Genomic DNA, 25,175 nt, shown 5'->3' with positions numbered 1-25,175 from the left:
CCACTGCAGGCATCGTTCTAAAAATAATGGTTACCACGGGTCCGATGCCCATTCCAACTAAAGTCTGATGCTCATTCTGACTAAAACAGTAAATGTTTATAATTTAATTTGAAAGTACTAACAAAGTTCTACCTTCTGTTAAAATTTCATGAAAATGTCTGATAAAATGAGAAAGTTATAAGCAAAAACATGTGAATAAGCAGCATTTTGGTCACACATCATATAACTTTCCTCTGATTTCTAATATTAAAAATACCATAACTTTCTCAATCTTCAACGGACTTTTACAATCCTGGTATCTTTGTAAATTGGAATGTCTGCTCTGTCTAGTCATGTGATAGATTTTGAGCTTTGGGGTTTTTTGAAAATTTTCATCATATCTATTTAATATATTTAAATACAAGTCACCAGACCGACCAGCTTAAGCAGCTGGCAACACCTTCGTTTGCAAACCTCTTAAACTTTGTTGCACATCACTGATGCCTTAGCGGTTTGAAAATTACCTTGTAACAGGGAATGGAACTCGCTCTCATTGATTTTAAACCCAGTGTGCATTTTAACCACCCTAGTGCGAGAAGTCCACGCTACATGCATTACAAGTTCAGGTGCAGCGAAGTCAAAGCATTACTCGTGTATTGAAAAGGTAGTTTCTCATAAGGCAAATCATGCTATGCACATTGGTGTTGCAACTGCAGGTTATGTAAGGATGGTATGTGAAAGTGTTCAGCATAATTAAGTTAAACTTTAATGGATAAACAAGTCAATTGCATGTTGTCAAAGACTTTTGGTGAAGTCTGACTCACAGCATCGTCTAAAATATGTTCTCTTAAATGTTCGAAGGTCCCGTGTCAACAGAATCATGCCCCGGAAGTGATCTGGGAACGCTTACATGGAGAAAACCTAGTAAAATTGCCGTAAGATACACGTAAAGTATTCAGAGTGAACAAGGGCAAAACGATGCGCAAGCGTCACCACAACAAGTTATGGTTTAGCTCTTCGACGCTGGAATTTAAACGCAGCTCAACATTCACAATGAGATGTCTGCAATCTGGACTAAAGCAGAGACCAGGGAGCTCCTCGCTATACGTGCTGCTAAAGCTGAGATCATTCACATGCATGACAGAGCAGCGCATCACGCGCTCCTCATGATCTCCCAAAAACTACGAGTTCCGAATAACTGCCAAACTTCAGAAGCGTCGAAAAGACAAGCACGTGCAGGACTTTACATGCATCACACGTCTTTACGGCTTTTCACAGTAAGCATGACTCCGAAAAATCATTGGCAGAATAAATGGCCCAAAATTTAATGATTCCAGACAAATCCTGGAAGTTTTTTCTGTGTAGTATCATAATCTCTCTGTGAGAAGGGCAATTGATGGCGTCGGCTATCATTGATAATATGGTCTATTGACATAACCTGATCCCGCACCTTCTAGTTTCAAGATGTTAATAACACTTCAGTCAAGACACTAAGCATTCAATTGCATATTGTCCGTTCAGATTTAGTTTATACAGCTTAGATTAATTTACTTCCATTTTACTAACCTTTCTAGTCTATAATTATTAATCTTAAAATTCAAAAACCATAAATTCTTTCTCAATCAGTTTCATGTTAATTGTTATGATTCTGTTTTCCTAGGTAATTTTTCTGCCATTATTATGCTTGCAATTCAAAGCCATAGCCAAAATCCCATCTTTTACTACATAAATACTTCGAAAAGTTAATACACTTGAAATGCAAAGTTTCATCAGTTTTCTATAGTTTTAAGCTGCATAATGATCACGGTATGATCAAGCATATACTGGTGGGGGTGTAGGTTACTCAACCATGTCTCATTTCTCGCTAAATTAATCTGTGGCATAGCGTGCTTTATCGGAATATTGTTGCTTTTCATCACAGCCTCCGACATGGCATTCACAGCCTCCGACATGGCATTCGCAGCCTTTCTCACTATAGGGTATATTGTTGCCCCATTGCATGGCTCTCGTGACCTCCTTGCTGCGTGGCCTATCATTGCCCTATATCCAGCATTCACAGTCGTCTGCTATACTGCAAACTGTTGACTTGTATCATGGCCTTCTCGCTAATCAGCATATCATTGCCTTATCATGGGCTCCCGCTCGTTTTTCGCCATGTAACTTATGGTTTATCTGTATCACGGCCTCCTCGTTACTTTGCATATGGTTACATTGTGTCATGGATACCACAACCGACTTATTACATTGCATATGTTGCCCCGCATCTATCCTCCACAGCCTTTATAATGAGTCGGCATATCGTTGCACCGCATCATTGCCTTCGCGGTCTTCACGCTACATGGGAAGTCGTTGCCCTGTAACAGGCTTTGTCGCATACAGCATATCATTGCCCCGCATTTACCCTCCGCTGCCTTTATCGCTATTTGGCATATCATTGCCCCGTATCTGTGCCTTCACGGTCTTCACACTAAATTGCAAAACGTTGCCCTGTAAGTGTTCTCCACGGCCTTCTCGCCTATCGGGGCTATCGATCAACATGGCCTACCGTGGCTTTACACATCGCCTATCGGGGCTATCGATCAGCGTGGCCTATCGTGGCTTTACACATCGCCTATCGGGGCTATCGATCGACGTGGCTTTACATATCGCCTATCGATCGACGTGGCCAATGGTGGCTTTACACATCGCCTTTCGAGGCTATCGATCGACGTGGCCAATCGTGGCTTTACACATCGCCTATCGAGGCTAGCGATCGATGTGGCCAATCGTGGCTTTACACATCGCCTATCGGGGCTATCGATCAGCGTGGCCTATCGTGGCTTTACACATCGCCTATCGGGGCTATCGATCGACGTGGCTTTACATATCGCCTATTGATCGACGTGGCCAATGGTGGCTTTACACATCGCCTATCGAGGCTATCGATCGACGTGGCCAATCGTGGCTTTACACATCGCCTATCGAGGCTAGCGATCGATGTGGCCAATCGTGGCTTTACACATCGCCTATCGGGGCTATCGATCGACGTGGCCTATCGTGGCTTTACACATCGCCTATCGGGGCTATCGATCGACGTGGCCAATCGTGGCTTTACACATCGCCTATCGGGGCTATCGATCGACGTGGCCTATCGTGGCTTTACACATCGCCTATCGGGGCTATCGATTGACGTGGCCTATCGTGGCGTTACATATATTGCCTATCGGGGCTACCTATCCACGTATAGCCTACCGTGGCACTTTACGACGAAGCATTTTGTAATTCTTATCCTATTCCTTTTGTGTGAATCAGACATTAAAGTGAATGCCTATGCCTATCGTGGCTTAATTTTTTTGGGGGGGGGGTTCCAATAAATAGCTTTTATAGCTTAAGAAGTCTGATTCCTTCTTAACATTTTCTCTTGTTTCAGGATTGACATCTCTTCGATTTCCTAGCAATCAAGCCAGTTGATCTATTTCACTTTTGGGGGTAGGCTCCGCCCCTGCCTTCAACATCAGGCAGGATCTGCCGGACTACAGCTAGACCCGGACGAAAGGCGGGGCATACGCCAAAATAATCTATACGAGACTCAAGCATCCATTTAATTGAGTCTGATTTGAATTTCTGTCTTTTAATTCAACATGGAATAAATGTCATTCAAACGTTCACTTGCCTTCTGAGTCTTTATGGTAGAAATGAAAGCGTCAGCGTAAGTTCTACCAGGAAGACTCTAATACCACGTCATTCATTCATAAAATCGGCTTGCCAATCACAGCTCAATGCCGACTATTTAAACGCTGAACTAACACTCTCTCCTGCTGCCCGTAGGTGTCGTAGCTGAAGTTCGCCTCCATCCTCCCCACCACCACCAGGTTGTTCCCTGTTCTTTTGTCCGGGGGTAGGCTCCGCCCCTGCCTTCAACATCAGGCAGGATCTGCCGGACTACAGCTAGACCCGGACGAAAGGCGGGGCATACGCCAAAATAATCTATACGAGACTCAAGCATCCATTTAATTGAGTCTGATTTGAATTTCTGTCTTTTAATTCAACATGGAATAAATGTCATTCAAACGTTCACTTGCCTTCTGAGTCTTTATGGTAGAACAATGAAATGTATACAGGTTTGTAACAACATAAGAGCAAGTAAATGATGAAAGATTTTTTTTATTTTTGGGTGAACTATCCCTCTAAACAAAAATATATAAAAATAGATTAAATAGTTATTAAACAGATTACATATTAACTTTCTGTTCATAGATCTGTTTTATAATCTATGTATATTCTATATATCTGTTGATCATGATATTTTGTTTTACCATTCTTCTCTTTCTTCATTTCTTTCCCAGGTTTCAGTTCAATATCAGCATAGGTGAGATCAGCTGATTCACTTTCATTGCCTACAATGAAGAATAAAGAAATGATTAAGAGTTTTCTCTTCTCCGTTTTTAGTTTTACTCTTCTGGTTGTTTCTACCTTTGCTCTCGAGTTTGTTTTTCTCGAAGTTGGCCTGTGAATACATGGCATCACTGGGGCCGGCCTGAGTCACTGTTAAAGGAAAAATTGTTTTACTGTCATTAGATAAACAACATTAAATAACATCAATATGTTACCTGTGCTTGTGTCTTTATTTTCTGTTGTATTAATACAGTCATAAAGGTCATAAAGATGAGCATCTCCTGTAATGAATAAAATAATTAATAAAGTTTCAAAAGACAATGTGTCAAAGCTTTATGTCTGGTAAAACCTTAATAGAAATATTGTTTAACATGTTGATATTGACTTAGCATATACATGCAACACTCAAGTACCCTGCTAAGCTGTTCTGAGTGGTTGCTAGGGTGTTGCTATGAGTGTTTCTAGCCTGTTTCTATGCAGTTACTAGGGTGTTACTGGGTGTACAGTATGTTGGGATGCATCAGCTCTTATAAAAGCGGATTTCTGGCACTGATTACACTGAATAAATGTATTGTAGACTGACCAGTCTGCTGTGGACTGTAAACATTTTCAGTCTGTTTCTGATCTGATGTCTGACTGATGTTCTGCTGTGGACTGAAAGCTGACGGAAACTTGTTTTTGTAGCACCACGGCAGGACCAAGAAAAAGATCAAAAACATGAAGCTCAGTCCAAGACACAGACCAACAATCAGACCAAGAGATGAAGATCTTGCGGCTGGAAAAGCAGAGATACATCCTTATATAACTATATATGCATATGCAAAAACATTTCAACACTGCTTATAAAGGAGAGAGATCACCTCTGACTGAGATCCAGCTCTTTGGAGACTCTCCTCTCTCTGGGTGTTTACAGTAATAGAAACCCTCATGTGACTTTGAGACGGTAGGGATGATCATCATGTCTCCTGTAGTCTGACTCTGCACCACTGATCCATCTTTATAAAATTCAGCTCTCAGGTATCTCGATATAAACAGCGTAGAGTCAGAGAATCTCCTTCAGTCACAGGATGAACAGGACTGTCCAGAATCACTTCATCATCTGCACAACAGAAGAAATGATTTATATCAGATTGATTTATACAATTTTCTTTCAGCTTGTTATATATGGCAGATGATTAAAAAATAAAGTAAAATTCCATAGACTTAAAATGAAAGAGCATCCTTAACCATTATCTAGGGACCAAAAAATAATAGAGACTCTCATAACATCTTAGCAACCAGTAAGAAAATGTTTGCAACCATATACAGTAGCACCGGTCTAAAGACCGCTTGGGAAACCATAGCAAACTCTGCAACCATCTGCATTTGCATTGTTGTTAAAGTCAGTTTAAATTCATTTCAGAGAACTGTTTAGAAACACAGTATAAATGTTAGAAAGGATTTGCTGAAATACATTACTAAGACTGTAATATGTGTAGTACTGAATTGTAAAGTTACACCGTTAAACAGTTTTTCCACATTTCTGTGTTCAGGATAAATTGGGGTGGGTGATGAGCTGAAGCCACAGAGCACGGGCTCATCCCTAACATAATCACAAGCATCCAATCAGGTTGTAGTGGTATTTGACAGCTGAGAGAGGCAGCTTTCCTGTGAGTGGGCGGGGTTTCAGCACTGACAGAGGACACGCCCCCAGTAATTTAGAGCAGAGAATTCAAGAATCCTGCATGTATTACAAGATTTTGATTAGGGCTGCACAAAAAAATCACATGTGATTGTCATGCACATCTCGTCAGTAATGCCGGTTCCTTGATTACTATTAAAGGTGACATAGAATGATTGAACGGGGTATTTATCCTTGTTCTGTGATGTGACATCTAGACAAAAATGTTTTTGTTTGGGTCTGTAATGCCTTAGAAGCTTCCTATAAACCTCTCTCAGATAGCTCTTTTATGGCGGGGGATTTTAAACAAGTGGTTTTGCACCTGTTTGGCTCCCCCTACTGGCTTAACTTGCAATCTCATTACTGATTGGCTGACTTTGCTGCCACTCAAAAAATGTAGCCAATTATTTTAAAGTGGAGGGGCAGTGAAATGCCTGTGATGTCATAAGCATCAGTTTTTCAGATTGGGCTGTTCTCTGGCTGACATTTCTAAAAAAGGAATTTCTATGAGACTGAGATGTTTAGCATCTCTATCACTTTTTGTATGTTTGTGAATGTGGGTAGACTACCATTATTCAACAAAGACAAGGTAAAAATGGTTTTTCATTCTCTGTCCCCTTTAAATCACCATCAGCTGTTTTCAGATGAAGCAGCATTTACTAAACAGAGCCGTAGTAATTTTTGTTGCAATCAGGGCAATTTCGTATTAATCATCATGGATGTTTCGCCTGCGATATGCCCCAGCTTGTCAGTGAACTATGGCTCTGTGTAGTAAATGCTGCTCCATCAGGTGATTTGTCTAGGTGGTTTATCACATTTGAGACGTGGTGTCACAAACTGAGAACTTAGATGGACTTTAAGTTCTGCAGAAGCGAGTATATGCATTTATAGTTTAAAAAGTTATTTAATAGCAACTGATTATTGAAAGGACTGAATTCTGTTTATGAATGAGTTCATTATGCACTGATTGTAAAGATTTACTGCCTGTAAAATAAATAAATACAGACAATATACAAACTCACTGTATACAGAGATATTAACAGGATGAAGTTTCTCTCCAGATTCAGACTGACACCAGTAAACTCCAGTATCAAATGTGTAGAGAGATCTGATTGTACATGTAGATGTTGTTCCTGTAGATCTCCAGTCTGATGATGAACAAGGTTTAAGTTTGTCCGTGTATCTTCTCACTGTCCATCCAGTAGAGTTACTGTGATCCTCACAGCTCAGAGAGAGAGATTCAGATGAGAAGTGTTGAGATCTGTTGGGTCTGATGATCAGAGAGACTGAAGGAGAAACACCTGAGAAGAAAATGACAAAAAATAAATGATATAAGACATAGAGTGTAAGATATTGTTGTTGTTTATTTGTGTGTGATGAACTCACCAGTGATCCACAGTGTTTGTGTGTTACTGTACTCTGTGTGATAGACTGGATCTCCTCTCTCTGCTCTGCACATATAAACTCCTGTGTGCTTCACAGTCACTGAACTCACTGTGTAGATGCCTTTAGATCCTCCACTGCTGTTTGACACCAGCTGGTAATCATCTTTATTAAATGAAGAGTCAAAATTGTATTCAACCCTTAAAATGTTCTGAATAATACCAGTTGATGTATTTGTTATGAGATGAATGAGATATTACCTGAGTAAAGACTCTGTACAGTGAACCAGCTGAATGTCCAGCCTGTAGATGAACTTCTAACCTCACACATCAGAGTCACTGAATCTCCTTCAGTCAACCACTGCTGTGGAGAAACACTTAAAACTGTCGGTCGTTTATCTGAAAGTGATCAATCTCTCATGAATAACATGTTACACTTCATCTCTTCACACTAATAATGATGAACAAACATATAAACTCACCTGATGATACAGTCAGTGTAACAGCATCACTCATCTCAGTGTTTTGTTCACGTATCTTTCCTCTACAGGTGTATTTACCACTGTCAGTGTCTTGAATGTTGTTGATTTTACACTCTTGTGTGTTGCATTGTGTGATTATATTTCTGTTATTTGTCTTCTCTACAGTCCAGCTGTATGTCCACTCAGTGTCTCCTGTATCCTGTATGTCACATCTCAGAGTAACAGTTTCTCCTCTGAACAGCTGTTTGTCAGGATCAACACTTACTACAGGTTTAGGACTCTCTGTGCAAACACAATTCATTTATTTTTTAAAAAAAAAATCATAATATCATAATTGGACCACTGGTGGATGCCAATTTTCTCCCTAGCAACCAAACAGAGGTACCCTAGCAAACGAATAAACAAAGCCTTATATCTCTGCGTCAGAACATCATAGAGACACGAGGATTGGATTGTTATACTTGTGGCTTGGATTATAATCATTGGATGATACAGTCCCCAGAATTGTGCCACAGCCAGCACCACTTCACATTTTCTTAAAAAAATGTATCTATCTACTTATTTATGCTACTTACCTTATTGCATATGCATTTCTAGAAGTTTTCATTTCAGGCGCAAAATTTATTGGAGGAGATTATTTAAATGATTTACGCGATGCGATTTACTATTTGCATGTGTCCTATGATTGGTATTTGCGTCATTATGTAATGCCGAAAAAAGCATGTCTTAAATCATTTATAACTTGAAATGGTTGCAATTTTTGCTAAACGAAGAGGCATCACAGAGATCAAAGAGCGTGTGATACAAGGCAGAGGATTGTTTTAACATGTAACAGTTTATTTGGAATGCCAAAGGATCATATTATTCAAAAATATTGTTTGCCAAGCCATGCTATTTTTTATTTGATGGAGGAAATAAAATAAAAGTCACTAGGAGAAGTCACACAATACCAGACGGTTCAAAACCTCTTGTAAACCTTAACTTTTTGTCCTCCAGTTCTTTTCAGTGTACTATGGCTTCGTTAGCTAGGATTACACACCCCAAATTTTTTGCTGCAATGTCCGTGATGCTGAACTCAAGCACAGATCACTCATCAGCTGTGCTTATTAGCGACCTTGAACTAATTTGCGCTGCTCTTAGTAGATTGCGTTGGCCATTATGTAAATCAACTCTTTTGCCTATGTTATTTAATTTGCGCCTTTTTAGTAAATAACCCATAGATATTACGCTATTTTTTCCCATTAAGTAAATCTGGCCCTAAATATAGAGTCTGCACTGACTTAGATCTCAAAATTCATGTTGTCTCTCACCTTTAACATTTATCCACAGTCCATCACTGTAGTCTGTGTAATAGTCTGGTTTTCCTCTTCCAGCTCTACACCAGTACTGACCTCCATCTGAAACTTTAACTTTGTGGATTGTGTAAGAGTTTGTTTCTGTTGTCATCTCCTCAGTGTTTTGTGTGTGTTTGTACCAGTAAAACTTCCATCCAGTAGACTGACCAATGTCACACTTCAGAGTCACTGTGTTACCTGTCAGTACAGATCCTTCACTTGATGTGAGTTTAGGTTTTGGTTTTAATCCTGCAGGAGAATAAAACAAACAGTCTCTGTTTACAGTGCAACACTTTCATGATCTTGCTTTAGTTTCTTGTTTATTTCATGTTTCTCATAGTCATTATCTTGTTCATTTTACTCATCTTCCTGTTAATTAGTTTTCATTATCTTCTATTGTCATCGCCTGCATCTTGTTCTAGTTAAATATCAGTTCTGTGTATTTATACCTGTCTGTATTCAGATCCTCGTCCAACCTCCGTAGATGTTACCCAATGTTTCTGTGTGTGTGAAACCAGCCTGTATGCCATTTTCTTGTTTTCACATTAAAGTTCATCAGTTAAGTATTAACTCCTTATCCTCACACCAGTATCATTACAAACGCTCAGTGTTAAATACCTTAGTGTGTCTTTATACCACATATTTCTCCAGTTTTTGTACTGATCCTCTATCTCACACACTCTCTACACTGATGTTTCTTTTTGCATTGGAAAAGTTAAAGGTAGCTTTTGAAATGTATTTAACTTTCAATAAAATTGGCATTTAAATGTTTTTATCTTATTTCATAAAAATGAGATTTTGTTGTACATGTTGTATAGGTCATGTCGCTCTTGTAGAAGTTTTAACCTGGTAGGTTGAAGTGAAGTTTGTCATGATAATTAATATATGACTCTTTATTGAGAATGATAATAACCAGACTCACCTGATACTGTCAGTGTAACTGCATTACTGATGTGTGAGTATCGTGATCCACTGGTCTCATTCCCTCTACAGGTGTATTTACCTGCGTCAGACTCAATAACAGATCTGATTGTGTAATACTGAAGTTCATTTTGCTGGATGATTGAATCATCTTTATACCAGCTGTACTGCCAGCTGCTGACTCCTCCTCCATTGATGACACATGTGAGATTGACAGTTCCTCCTCTGTATACATGATCATCAGGGTCAACAGACAACAGAGCTGTTGGTCTTTCTGTACAATGACAACAATTCACATTGAAAATAATGTCAAATAAACACTTACTTGATTGCAAAACATATATGATCATATTATAGTTTTCCTCTGTAACTGATATTGCCGCTCGTTCAATGTCTTAGAAAATAATTTTATTGTGCTTTTAAAACAAAGTGTATGTGAGTATAAATACTTACTCTGTACTGTCACTGTTATTGGTTCACTGTATTGTGTGTCAACGTGAGGGTCTCCTTTTCTGGCTATGCACTTGTACTCTCCTCCATCAAAGACTCGCACAGATCTGATTATTTTAGTTCCTGTAGTTTCAGTGAATTCAGTGTTTGATGGTGTGATAAAGATAAACTTCCATCCAGTGGACTGATGAACCTCACAGATCAGAGTAACTGAGTCTCCAATGAACACAGACGTCTGTGGCTGCACAGTCAGAGTTGGTGTTACATCTGTCAATATAAAATCATTGAGAATTGTAAAAGTTTATTGACAAGATTTTCTTGCTGATAGATCACTAGTGTATTTTTTAGCCAAGGCACATTTATTTACAGTATATTGCACATTTCACAGGTAATTTAAAGTGATTTACAAAGAGAACGAAAATGTACATAAAATAACAGTAAAAATAAGATATTTAAAACCACTGTTAAAAGATATATAAACATTTAAAATAACATAAAATTATTTTATTTTATGAAAGGATTTTTAAGAGTGTTTGAAAAATATAAAATGACTGGAATATAAGAGCAGTAAGTATGAATCAACACAATGCTCATTCAGTATTTATGATTAATTAGGATTTTGCAGGTTTTTTGTTTTCTTTTAAAATTAACACTATTTTAAACATAAATTTCAAGCAGAATTAATTTGTGTATACAGTTTTCATTTCTTTAAAAAAATATCCTGCTATTCAAAAGGTTTTAAAGTTTCATCCTCTACTGTAATTGCAACTCATTCAGTGTCACATTGTTTTATCAGAACAAAGTGTAATGTGAGTATAAATACTTACTCTCTACTGTCACTGTTATTGGTTCACTGTATTGTGTGTAAACCTGACGGTTTCCTCTTCTTTTGGCTCTGCACTTGTACTCTCCTCTATCAGAGACTCGCACAGATCTGATTATTTTAGTTCCTGTAGTTTCAGTGGATTCAGTGTTTGAAGGGTTTATGAAGTTAAACTGCCATCCTGTGGACTGATGAACCTCACAGATCAGAGTTACTGTGTCTCCAATGAACACAGACGTCTGTGGCAGCACAGTAAGAGTTGGTTTATCTGTCAATATAAAATTATTAAGACTTGTGAGTTTTTTTTAACAAGATTTTGTTTCTGTAACTAGTAAATCATCATTAGTGCATTTTTATTTTACAGATAAAACCCACAGATAATCCACAGTGGGAATTTTTATATTTAAAGATATATACATTAAAATGTAATTAGTGTCAAAATATTAAAGGTGCCAAAAAGTGCATTGATACAACATGTTACATTGTCCTCTGATACATACATAAAGTATGTCACTATTAGGTGCAAAAATGATTGAGAGACGCCCATTTACAACCCGAGGATCTGTCCCAAGAATGAATAATAATGTTGAGCTCTACTCTGATTGGCTGTTTTTCAGAGCAGCTAATTTTAGTAGCTATGTGTGTGTGCAAACAGACTTTGGAAATATAAAGATTAAATGGCATAATAATTTGTGGTTTTCAGAGAAACTGTCGGATTTAATTCATGAGCGTAGTCTTAGTCAATGACAAAGAAATCTAAAAACAGCTCAGATTGGCAACATTTTAGACGTTTAAGAAAGAAATGTGTCTTTCAAGTACACAAAGCAAAATCGTATTTTTATGTAAATGAAATATGTGACAGCTCAGCGAATCCTGCTAAATTTAGGAAACGTATAAAATCGTTTTCCTCTGATTTTAAGGATACTGTTATGCCGTTGAAGTTCAATTATAAAATTATTACAAATAGAAAAATTATATTAGATTCCCAAAACCAGCAGTTTGGGTTGTTGTTTGAGCATACAACACATCAACAGAGGAGAAAAGAAGAGGTTTATTCTTTGTAAAGGGGAAACGTAGCTATCGGTTTTGATCTTGTTCCTATTGTCACAGCAAAATCACAAGTGTTAAAAGTACTCTGCTGGTTTATATATGGGTTCCACCAGGTCTGGTATAGGGTTGTAATGGTATACCTGTATGGCGGCATACCATGATATTAACTTTCACGATTATCATACTGTAGACATTTGCTTATCCACGGTTTTAAGCAAAAATAATAAAGCAGATCTCACCTGCGCTACTGCGCACAAGCAACTTCATTCAGCGTGACTGCTAGACTCCACTCGTTTATGTACAGCAGAGAAAATGTCAGAGCCAGAGACTACAGATTCTAACCTATCCCCCACCAGAAAAAAAGTTAAAATCTACATTATGGAAATTCTTTGGGTATCCGAAAAACTAATGCGGGGTTCTCCTTGAAGATGGATATCCAGTTTGCAAGAAATGTGGACGAAGAGTGGCTGCAAAAGGAATCACTAAAGCCCATTTAAGTGATTTATATTACAGATCAATTTAAGTTGATTATACTTAGGCCATATAATCAAAAACAATACATCACTATATGACGATGTGAACAAATTAATATATCCAGAGCAGCAGTGTGAAAATTTAATGAGTATTTCATCATTTTATTTAAAAGAACAAAAAATAGTAATAAATTAAGAATCAAAGTTTATTTTTTTCAAAAGTTTTTTTATCTTTTAAAGGCATTTGATACAGTTGATCACTATATTCTGACTTAGAGATTGTGGATTTTCCATTGGAATGTCTCCAAATGCTGTTAAATGGTTTGGCAACTATTTAAGTAGCCGAACACAACGCGTTCAGGTGGATTGTGTGTCTTCAAATGGTGCATTTTGGTTCCCATTTTATGTAAATCTTTAAACTAGTCTTACAAGTTAGTGGTATATCACTAATAAGTAGGGGTGGAACGGTACATGTATTTGTTTCGAACCGAATCGGTACGGGGTCACGGTTCGGTGCATGAATTTAAACGGAGAATACACGGTATGAAAATAAAAAAAACTTGCGAGTAGTTGTAACGGGCCACCATTCGTCAAACTTTTATGACCCCCTCCCCCACCCGTTGACAGGTCGTGTTTTATGACCCCTTTGACAGGGGGGCGGGACCATCAATCAAAATCTGTACAAGTTGTCAACTTTAGACAGAAAGTATTTAATGGTTTTATTGCCGGTCATTTAGAGTGATTGTTTTTCCTGAGTGTGTTTTATGTCAAGCGTATGCTGTTATGTTTAATGACGGCTCGTGTGTGACATTTGCTGTCTATCACCCCTCCCTTTTCGACCCAGTGCGAGTCTCACCACTGCGTGTCACACTACGGGTGTGTTGTTGAATCTAAAGTTTTGCAACAGCATAAGTTTAATTTAAAGGCAATCACTAATCATATATATATATATATATATATATATATATATATATGTGTGTAATTAGATGTATCTGGTTAAACTTAAAGGCCGATATTTTCTATCGAACTAGTCTATTTTCTGTTCAGACACAAAGTTTTCTGATGGTGATATTATGTCAGTGTGTGTTTGTGTGGGGGTCGTGTGCTGTAATCTTTGAAAGTTTATGACCGAACCTTTATTGGGGAGCGACAAGAGATCTCCGGCATCAGTTTGGATGGAGCAGAGCTGTTATACTCAAGTCTATTGGTATGTATGTGTTTCGCTGTGTTCGTTTCATTATTTTGTCTGATTATTTAAAAACTAAAAATTCGATCTCTGGTCTTGCAGCGAAATTGTCTAAGCTGGTATTTACTATTCCTGGTAAATCGCGGAGAAGAGTGGAATGAACAAAAAAGTCAGACCGTGACTAGAACCACCAGCAGCGTAACAAGGAAATCTTGGAACAAAAGAGACGCCGAGTGGCTCGTGTTGTCCGGTGTGTATTTATTTAATCCTGTTACAATAGATTTAAACAAACTGGTTTGTTTTAATATTTTCTAATAACATGTGTTATCTGTTTTAAAGGTTTGGATATCAGCGGCAAAGCGAACGTTGCGTGTACTATTGCAAAATATATAGCGGATCTCCACGGTACGTTTATATTGCATAAGAAAAAAGTTGTTTTATTTAGATATTTGTCCTAATAACTTGTTTTTATCTGTTTACAGGTTAGGATACAGAACACAACGCTTTGGACGTATCTTTAAAAAAGAGAAAAATCAGAGACTTTTTGGATTTGTCTGGGACATTTTAAACATTTTGTGGCAAATTGGATTTAAAACGTTTCGGATACTGGATACATGTGTTTGATTTGTCCACAGAGCTTGTTTAAGACGTCTTCACCTCATTTTAGGGTTTATTTTTAATTAAAGGCTTCTTAAAACATGTGTGAAAATGTGTATATTATACAATGAGTATTATATTGACTGCTCTGACAAAAATAAATTATTATTTTAGATTTTAGGTCAAATGACTGCGTGTGTTTTATGTCAAGCGTATGCTGTTATGTTTAATGACGGTTCGTGTGTGACAGCTCGTGTTTTGGCATTCGATGTCAGCTCTCACCCTTCCTCCCTCCTTCTCACAAGCATGCAATCTTTCACAGGGGTGCGTGTTGTAAAGCGAGTAGAGATTTCTAAAACTCAAAGTGGAGTCAAATAATTCCCCATTACGGTATCAAAAAAGTAAATGTTTATTTTAGATTTAGACAGATCATGAACAATGCTATGATTAAAACTGTTTTTGTAACATCACAAGTTATTTAATTAAATATTCCGTATACGTGTATAGTTTAAGCAATGACCTGTGCCATATCCTTCGGCGCCGTCAATACTACAATATTTAGACGATAGTCTAAACTAAATAAAATTTTAAACGGTTTCAGGAACTCCGTGAATCTTTTCATAACCTGCTCTATAGTTTCACGCGTATTAAAGATCCGGCGGTGCCTGACAAAGCGCCGGGTGTGTGTTCATATATGCCGTTTTAAATTAACCTTAATAAAATGTAATTCTGTCCACTATGGCAAAATAGGAGTTTTTTTTAGATTTAGGGGAATCTTTAACCAAGGCTATGATTAAGACATATGTATACGTGCACCGATGGTGACAGAGAAACTTATAGTTGACGTTAATAAACTTTTTAAATGTTTTTAAGACGTCTACAACTCATTTTAGGGGTTTATTTTTAATTAAACGCTTCTTAAAACATGTGTGAATATGTGGATATTATACAAAGAGTATTATATTGTCTGCTCTGACAAAAATAAATTATTATTTTAGATTTTAGGAAAAATGATTGTGTCTATCTTATAAATACAACTTGATATATACGTTTGTTTTGTCAAGAGACTTTTTTAAAGTCACGCAAGAATAAAATCTTTTAGTTGTAATTGGTTAACATTAAATGTACTATTATCTATTTAACTATAAGCTATATTTTTCTGATCAGATATTTTTCTGTTTCTGATGATGGTCTTATAACAGTGTGTGTGGGATGATGATGGCTGTTCACAGCAGGTGGCGGGATGTAAACTAGGGTCTTTTTAAAACTGTAGTGGTAAAAATGTAATAGCACACTGACAAAAATAAAGCATTTGGTTGTAACAAATTATTTAATGAAATATTCAGTATGTGTATAGCGATGAACGGTGTCAAAATCACCGGGGTCCCAACAATACTATAGTCTTTAGACTAAAGGGTATTTATTTTAATATAAATAAAATCTTAATCTTTTCGTGCACAATATTCTGATCAAGCCATTAGATTGTGTTCCAGCGTTTACAATAGAGAACATACGCGGATGCGTGCTCATATACACCGTTAAGAAACTTTAAAACGATTAAAAAATTCATATCTTCGGGGTTTTGTTTTAAATTAATGACATCTTAAAACCAACTGGGAATATGTGTTTATTACACAATAAAATGTAATTCTGGCCGCTCTGACAAAATAAGGGTTTAATTTTAGAATTAGGGAATTCTTTAATCAAGTCCCTGATTAAAACACATGAATGCGCGAACCACAGTTGCCAGAGAACGTACGCTGAGGTGCTCTTATGGCGTTAAGAACCTTTTTATTGTTTAAGACATTTTGACCCCATTTCCTGGTTTTGGTGTCCGCTGTGGATCCCATTCCCAAATCTATGTGTTTATTATACAACAAATGCAATTCAGTCAGCATTTCTAGTTTAGAACGCCTCTGATTTAAACATGCGGGTTTTAAAATGAAACGGCCATGTGACTTTTATGACAAAAGCTATTCGATCTTAATTTTTTGTTTTAACATCCAAAAGTTTTTATACACATTCCATAATTAAACATCTAGGTGTGCATGAGTAAGTTTATATCTAATGTCACACGAGCAGCACCAAATCGCGCTTGTGTCTCTGTGTGTGCATACAGGCTGTTTATGTGGGGGCGTGTTTATGAGCCCGTGTCTTTGCAAGGCGTGTGAGCGTGTGTGTGTGTGTGTGTGTGTGTGTGTGTGTGTGTGTGTTTGCATGGGGGTCTATGATGTCTCTGTTTGTTACTAAAGTTTTGACATTAAGTCTGAGTCCTCATTGACAATAAGTAAGGGTTTTTAGATGTAGGCTTCATTACACAGATACTGATTAAATCATGTTATCCATTATTTGCGATTTAAAGAAACTTAAAAGGTTTAAGACATTTTATCTCACATTGTGGTGTTGTTTTTTAATTAATGTAACCTTAAACCCCTCTGTTATCCATTTAGGGAACAATAAAATGTTAGCAAATATTATTTATCAAAGTTGACGATGTTATAAGCCAGGATGTCACTAACGTGACAACAAACATTTATTTAAAGACAAAACATTTTAACAAATTGCCATGGCTTACAGAGACACACTAGACTTAATAATAAAAATAAAAATATACTATTCGAACATCCTAACCTGATATTAGGTTAGATTAGGTTTAAGGTCAATCAGCGTCTTTAGCTTTACAACTTACAGCACAAAACCCCCCCCAATGACAGGATTTTTATGAAGTGAAGCAGACCCTTGGTATGCCTGTGGGGTTAGGTTCAACTAAGGTCAACATCTATCAGTGCATAATAAGCAAACATGAAATTATATTTTACCTATGGTTTGTTAATGATGTTGCTAGGTTCGCGTATTTTTTCTGAAACAAACTTTTCTTTTCAAACTTAGTTAGGATACACATGTTGTCGCCTCAAACACCTGATCAAAGTTTTTCTTCGCTAGCGACAACTAATGTCTGAGATTTTGTAAATTCATCAGATGGTCTTACGTGTGTATTTCTTAAACAAACATGTTGCTTTTCAATCTTAGGCAGAGTTCATACGTTTGTTTTCTCATAAGTTGTTCACAGTTTTTCTTCGCTAGTGTCAACTAATGTCTGAGATTTTTTGTAAATTCATCAGATGTTTCTTACTTGTGTATTTTCTTAAACAAACTTTTCTTTTCAATCTTAGACAGTCTTCATACGTATGTCTTTCGATAAGTTGTTCATAGTTTTTCTTCGCTAGTGTCAACTCATGTCTGAGATTTGTAAATTCATCAGATGTTCTTACATGTGTATTTTCTGAAACAAATTTATGATTTTCAAACTTAGATAGTCATCATACTTTTGTCTCTACATACATTTGTTCAAAGTTTCTTGTAGCTAGTGTCAACTGATGTCTGAGATTTTGTAAATTCAACAGATGATACTTACACATGTATTTCTTAAACAAACATATGCTTTTCAAATTTAGCTAGGCTACACACTTTTGTCTATTCATACAATCGTTCAAAAAAATTTCTTCGCTAGTGTCAACTAATGACAGAGATTTTGTAAACTCATCAGATTTCTTAGTTGTATATGCACAGACAATATTATACTTATAACAGTCGTCTTGTTTTCTTTTGTACGTGACAACATATATCTGTGATTGTTTTATGAACACAGATGGTTTCATTTCTGTAGTTTATGTAACACCTTGTCAAGCTCTTAAAGGTAGTACTAACTGTTTAAAACAACAATGCAAAGTGTTTTAGATTTACTTGATAAATCTTTTACATCAAAACAAACTAGGATAGCAATATGTTTGAATCTGTAACAGGTGATACCACCAATAGCGTGTTGTACATAACAAAGTCTGCAAAATAATAAAGATTGATTAGGTTTTTATTTAGTAAACCTTTTAACACAAAGTGTAGAGTCTTTTGTATGTAACAACAAAGATGCGATGAAACAACGCAAAACAAGAGAGGCTGCGTTTGTTAAACCACATATAAATTAAGATGCATACATCTACAAATGGGGCAATGTTTTTAATCTATTTTTAATCTATTGGTCCCGAATTTAGAGGCTATACGGCCAAACTATTTCAAACATTGCCCCATTTGTAGATGTATGCATCTTAATTTATATGTGGTTTAACAAACGCAGCCTCTCTTGTTGACACTAGCGAAGAAATTTTTTTGAACGATTGTATGAATAGACAAAAGTGTGTAGCCTAGCTAAATTTGAAAAGCATATGTTTGTTTAAGAAATACATGTGTAAGTATCATCTGTTGAATTTACAAAATCTCAGACATCAGTTGACACTAGCTACAAGAAACTTTGAACAAATGTATGTAGAGACAAAAGTATGATGACTATCTAAGTTTGAAAATCATAAATTTGTTTCAGAAAATACACATGTAAGAACATCTGATGAATTTACAAATCTCAGACATGAGTTGACACTAGCGAAGAAAAACTATGAACAACTTATCGAAAGACATACGTATGAAGACTGTCTAAGATTGAAAAGAAAAGTTTGTTTAAGAAAATACACAAGTAAGAAACATCTGATGAATTTACAAAAAATCTCAGACATTAGTTGACACTAGCGAAGAAAAACTGTGAACAACTTATGAGAAAACAAACGTATGAACTCTGCCTAAGATTGAAAAGCAACATGTTTGTTTAAGAAATACACACGTAAGACCATCTGATGAATTTACAAAATCTCAGACATTAGTTGTCGCTAGCGAAGAAAAACTTTGATCAGGTGTTTGAGGCGACAACATGTGTATCCTAACTAAGTTTGAAAAGAAAAGTTTGTTTCAGAAAAAATACGCGAACCTAGCAACATCATTAACAAACCATAGGTAAAATATAATTTCATGTTTGCTTATTATGCACTGATAGATGTTGACCTTAGTTGAACCTAACCCCACAGGCATACCAAGGGTCTGCTTCACTTCATAAAAATCCTGTCATTGGGGGGGGTTTTGTGCTGTAAGTTGTAAAGCTAAAGACGCTGATTGACCTTAAACCTAATCTAACCTAATATCAGGTTAGGATGTTCGAATAGTATATTTTTATTTTTATTATTAAGTCTAGTGTGTCTCTGTAAGCCATGGCAATTTGTTAAAATGTTTTGTCTTTAAATAAATGTTTGTTGTCACGTTAGTGACATCCTGGCTTATAACATCGTCAACTTTGATAAATAATATTTGCTAACATTTTATTGTTCCCTAAATGGATAACAGAGGGGTTTAAGGTTACATTAATTAAAAAACAACACCACAATGTGAGATAAAATGTCTTAAACCTTTTAAGTTTCTTTAAATCGCAAATAATGGATAACATGATTTAATCAGTATCTGTGTAATGAAGCCTACATCTAAAAACCCTTACTTATTGTCAATGAGGACTCAGACTTAATGTCAAAACTTTAGTAACAAACAGAGACATCATAGACCCCCATGCAAACACACACACACACACACACACACACACACACACACACACACACACACGCTCACACGCCTTGCAAAGACACGGGCTCATAAACACGCCCCCACATAAACAGCCTGTATGCACACACAGAGACACAAGCGCGATTTGGTGCTGCTCGTGTGACATTAGATATAAACTTACTCATGCACACCTAGATGTTTAATTATGGAATGTGTATAAAAACTTTTGGATGTTAAAACAAAAAATTAAGATCGAATAGCTTTTGTCATAAAAGTCACATGGCCGTTTCATTTTAAAACCCGCATGTTTAAATCAGAGGCGTTCTAAACTAGAAATGCTGACTGAATTGCATTTGTTGTATAATAAACACAAAGATTTGGGAATGGGATCCACAGCGGACACCAAAACCAGGAAATGGGGTCAAAATGTCTTAAACAATAAAAAGGTTCTTAACGCCATAAGAGCACCTCAGCGTACGTTCTCTGGCAACTGTGGTTCGCGCATTCATGTGTTTTAATCAGGGACTTGATTAAAGAATTCCCTAATTCTAAAATTAAACCCTTATTTTGTCAGAGCGGCCAGAATTACATTTTATTGTGTAATAAACACATATTCCCAGTTGGTTTTAAGATGTCATTAATTTAAAACAAAACCCCGAAGATATGAATTTTTTAATCGTTTTAAAGTTTCTTAACGGTGTATATGAGCACGCATCCGCGTATGTTCTCTATTGTAAACGCTGGAACACAATCTAATGGCTTGATCAGAATATTGTGCACGAAAAGATTAAGATTTTATTTATATTAAAATAAATACCCTTTAGTCTAAAGACTATAGTATTGTTGGGACCCCGGTGATTTTGACACCGTTCATCGCTATACACATACTGAATATTTCATTAAATAATTTGTTACAACCAAATGCTTTATTTTTGTCAGTGTGCTATTACATTTTTACCACTACAGTTTTAAAAAGACCCTAGTTTACATCCCGCCACCTGCTGTGAACAGCCATCATCATCCCACACACACTGTTATAAGACCATCATCAGAAACAGAAAAATATCTGATCAGAAAAATATAGCTTATAGTTAAATAGATAATAGTACATTTAATGTTAACCAATTATAACTAAAAGATTTTATTCTTGCGTGACTTTAAAAAAGTCTCTTGACAAAACAAACGTATATATCAAGTTGTATTTATAAGATAGACACAATCATTTTTCCTAAAATCTAAAATAATAATTTATTTTTGTCAGAGCAGACAATATAATACTCTTTGTATAATATCCACATATTCACACATGTTTTAAGAAGCGTTTAATTAAAAATAAACCCCTAAAATGAGTTGTAGACGTCTTAAAAACATTTAAAAAGTTTATTAACGTCAACTATAAGTTTCTCTGTCACCATCGGTGCACGTATACATATGTCTTAATCATAGCCTTGGTTAAAGATTCCCCTAAATCTAAAAAAAACTCCTATTTTGCCATAGTGGACAGAATTACATTTTATTAAGGTTAATTTAAAACGGCATATATGAACACACACCCGGCGCTTTGTCAGGCACCGCCGGATCTTTAATACGCGTGAAACTATAGAGCAGGTTATGAAAAGATTCACGGAGTTCCTGAAACCGTTTAAAATTTTATTTAGTTTAGACTATCGTCTAAATATTGTAGTATTGACGGCGCCGAAGGATATGGCACAGGTCATTGCTTAAACTATACACGTATACGGAATATTTAATTAAATAACTTGTGATGTTACAAAAACAGTTTTAATCATAGCATTGTTCATGATCTGTCTAAATCTAAAATAAACATTTACTTTTTTGATACCGTAATGGGGAATTATTTGACTCCACTTTGAGTTTTAGAAATCTCTACTCGCTTTACAACACGCACCCCTGTGAAAGATTGCATGCTTGTGAGAAGGAGGGAGGAAGGGTGAGAGCTGACATCGAATGCCAAAACACGAGCTGTCACACACGAACCGTCATTAAACATAACAGCATACGCTTGACATAAAACACACGCAGTCATTTGACCTAAAATCTAAAATAATAATTTATTTTTGTCAGAGCAGTCAATATAATACTCATTGTATAATATACACATTTTCACACATGTTTTAAGAAGCCTTTAATTAAAAATAAACCCTAAAATGAGGTGAAGACGTCTTAAACAAGCTCTGTGGACAAATCAAACACATGTATCCAGTATCCGAAACGTTTTAAATCCAATTTGCCACAAAATGTTTAAAATGTCCCAGACAAATCCAAAAAGTCTCTGATTTTTCTCTTTTTTAAAGATACGTCCAAAGCGTTGTGTTCTGTATCCTAACCTGTAAACAGATAAAAACAAGTTATTAGGACAAATATCTAAATAAAACAACTTTTTTCTTATGCAATATAAACGTACCGTGGAGATCCGCTATATATTTTGCAATAGTACACGCAACGTTCGCTTTGCCGCTGATATCCAAACCTTTAAAACAGATAACACATGTTATTAGAAAATATTAAAACAAACCAGTTTGTTTAAATCTATTGTAACAGGATTAAATAAATACACACCGGACAACACGAGCCACTCGGCGTCTCTTTTGTTCCAAGATTTCCTTGTTACGCTGCTGGTGGTTCTAGTCACGGTCTGACTTTTTTGTTCATTCCACTCTTCTCCGCGATTTACCAGGAATAGTAAATACCAGCTTAGACAATTTCGCTGCAAGACCAGAGATCGAATTTTTAGTTTTTAAATAATCAGACAAAATAATGAAACGAACACAGCGAAACACATACATACCAATAGACTTGAGTATAACAGCTCTGCTCCATCCAAACTGATGCCGGAGATCTCTTGTCGCTCCCCAATAAAGGTTCGGTCATAAACTTTCAAAGATTACAGCACACGACCCCCACACAAACACACACTGACATAATATCACCATCAGAAAACTTTGTGTCTGAACAGAAAATAGACTAGTTCGATAGAAAATATCGGCCTTTAAGTTTAACCAGATACATCTAATTACACACATATATATATATATATATATATATATATATATATGATTAGTGATTGCCTTTAAATTAAACTTATGCTGTTGCAAAACTTTAGATTCAACAACACACCCGTAGTGTGACACGCAGTGGTGAGACTCGCACTGGGTCGAAAAGGGAGGGGTGATAGACAGCAAATGTCACACACGAGCCGTCATTAAACATAACAGCATACGCTTGACATAAAACACACTCAGGAAAAACAATCACTCTAAATGACCGGCAATAAAACCATTAAATACTTTCTGTCTAAAGTTGACAACTTGTACAGATTTTGATTGATGGTCCCGCCCCCCTGTCAAAGGGGTCATAAAACACGACCTGTCAACGGGTGGGGGAGGGGGTCATAAAAGTTTGACGAATGGTGGCCCGTTACAACTACTCTTGCGTGCAAAATAATTAATGTAATCCAGAACTACTGTTAGATACGCGGGTTCTTTAGGGACAGCTAATCTGTAGCCCCGCTTTAGCTCTGAAGCTCTGATTGGCGCTGATTCAGCCGAGATCCGCCTATGTATGCGCTCTATCAGAGCCCGTCTACATTCTGGCACTCTGCAGTTTTTTGTCAGGTCGACGCCAGTCCAGTCAGTGAGTGAGCAGCGAAAGCGAGTATGGCTGTGGCAAGTGGTGGTGTTCCACAAGAGTTAGACGCTCTTTAAGATCGCAAGTTTGGCAAAACTTCAGTTTTCCAGTCAGTTACAGTAGTACAGAGAGAGTGGTGGAAAAGACGAGGACAGTGTGTCGGCGTTGTTCAGCAGTTGTTGGGTATGTGAGTGGAAATACATCTAATTCAGGGCTCTCAAGTTTCACTCATTTACCTTGAGACACACGCATTTCAGTCAGTTCACATGCTCACACGCCATACTTTTGTATTTCTTACGCTGAGAAGTAGGAGATAAATTGTCCTGCTAATATACAATTAATGGACGAAGCGCAGGCATACGCAGGGCAGTTCTGTCGAGTTCAGCTGCTTTAATTCTTTTAAGTGTGCTTAACTTTACGCAGTGCCATCAGCAACAGAGTACCACGAGAAATCTTGCGGAGGAGGCTGAATTCAAATCGCTCTCGTGTTACTCTGATGTCATCCACTTGTCGTTTCTTGCAGCGCCTCGTGAAGTCGTACACACCTATTAATTAATCCTACAAGACACTTTTTTTGTTCTTTAGTACATTAATATGAAATAAGGCCAAAATGTAATTTTAAAATGTATTTAGGGAACACTTGTAATACATTTGAACCCATATTTGTATTAAAGATGAGTACAAGATTACTTAAAGTGGTATACATTTTTGTAATACGAGATAGTATGTTAAATGCATTTCTGTTCATATTCATGACATCTCAAAATAACACAGATAAGGACACCTATGTTTTTAAGATTATCTTAAATACTAAAAAAATTGCCTTCTTCATTTTTGTTTTGCTTTTCCCTCCATTGAACCGAAAGTGAATCGAACCGTGACGCCTGAACCGAGGTACGAACCGAACCGGGACTTCTGTGTACCGTTCCACCCCTACTAATAAGTCATGGCACATAATGATTCCTGAGTAAATTGTGATGTAGCAGTCTCAACAATACACTCGTTTCCCCCGGACAATGCTAACATATTCCCATTATAAAACATTTTCAAAAGCATTATTTTCACAAATTACAGAAATTAAGACCCGGTGGGGGATGTATACTGCTTGTGGACAGCATGCTAATTACATGTGATAAGAGACTTGTGGGTATGTTAGCCTTGTCGGAAAAGCCGGGTCGGTAAGGCCTGGTCTTGGTTAGTTTGGCAAAACACTATGACTTAGTTCACCCACTCGACATGCACCAATTCGTGGGCGGGATGATGTCAGTTTTTTATGCTATCAATATCTATATAGCCGACTGTCTACAAACATTAATAATATATTAACATTACTATACATTGTTTAAAAGGTATAACTTACGGGTTTAGCATCAGTGTATTTTC

The 25,175-nt window shown here is 36.7% G+C and overlaps 3 long non-coding RNA genes and 1 pseudogene across 3 annotated transcripts; 2 read left to right on the top strand and 2 right to left on the bottom strand.

The window, feature by feature from the left end:
* The first annotated feature begins 3,322 nt into the window (after window positions 1-3,322).
* On the top strand, window positions 3,323-4,033 carry LOC135734098 (uncharacterized). Its single transcript, XR_010527155.1, has 2 exons — window positions 3,323-3,667; window positions 3,787-4,033. It is a non-coding gene; the product is annotated as an uncharacterized lncRNA (long non-coding RNA).
* Window positions 4,033-25,175, bottom strand: part of LOC135733730 (Fc receptor-like protein 5) — a 48,261-nt pseudogene continuing 27,118 nt past the window's right edge.
* Window positions 13,504-14,891, top strand: LOC135734092 (uncharacterized). The gene is made up of 4 exons (XR_010527149.1): window positions 13,504-14,135; window positions 14,217-14,364; window positions 14,454-14,519; window positions 14,597-14,891. It is a non-coding gene; the product is annotated as an uncharacterized lncRNA (long non-coding RNA).
* LOC135734093 (uncharacterized) lies at window positions 22,198-23,595 on the bottom strand. The gene is made up of 4 exons (XR_010527150.2): window positions 22,954-23,595; window positions 22,725-22,872; window positions 22,570-22,635; window positions 22,198-22,492 (listed from the first exon to the last, which is right to left on the bottom strand). It is a non-coding gene; the product is annotated as an uncharacterized lncRNA (long non-coding RNA).

Source organism: Paramisgurnus dabryanus, chromosome 3 (genome assembly GCF_030506205.2).
Source record: "Paramisgurnus dabryanus chromosome 3, PD_genome_1.1, whole genome shotgun sequence".
NCBI classification, from domain to species: Eukaryota; Metazoa; Chordata; class Actinopteri; order Cypriniformes; family Cobitidae; genus Paramisgurnus; species Paramisgurnus dabryanus.
This window is presented reverse-complemented; position numbering and strand designations above follow the sequence as displayed.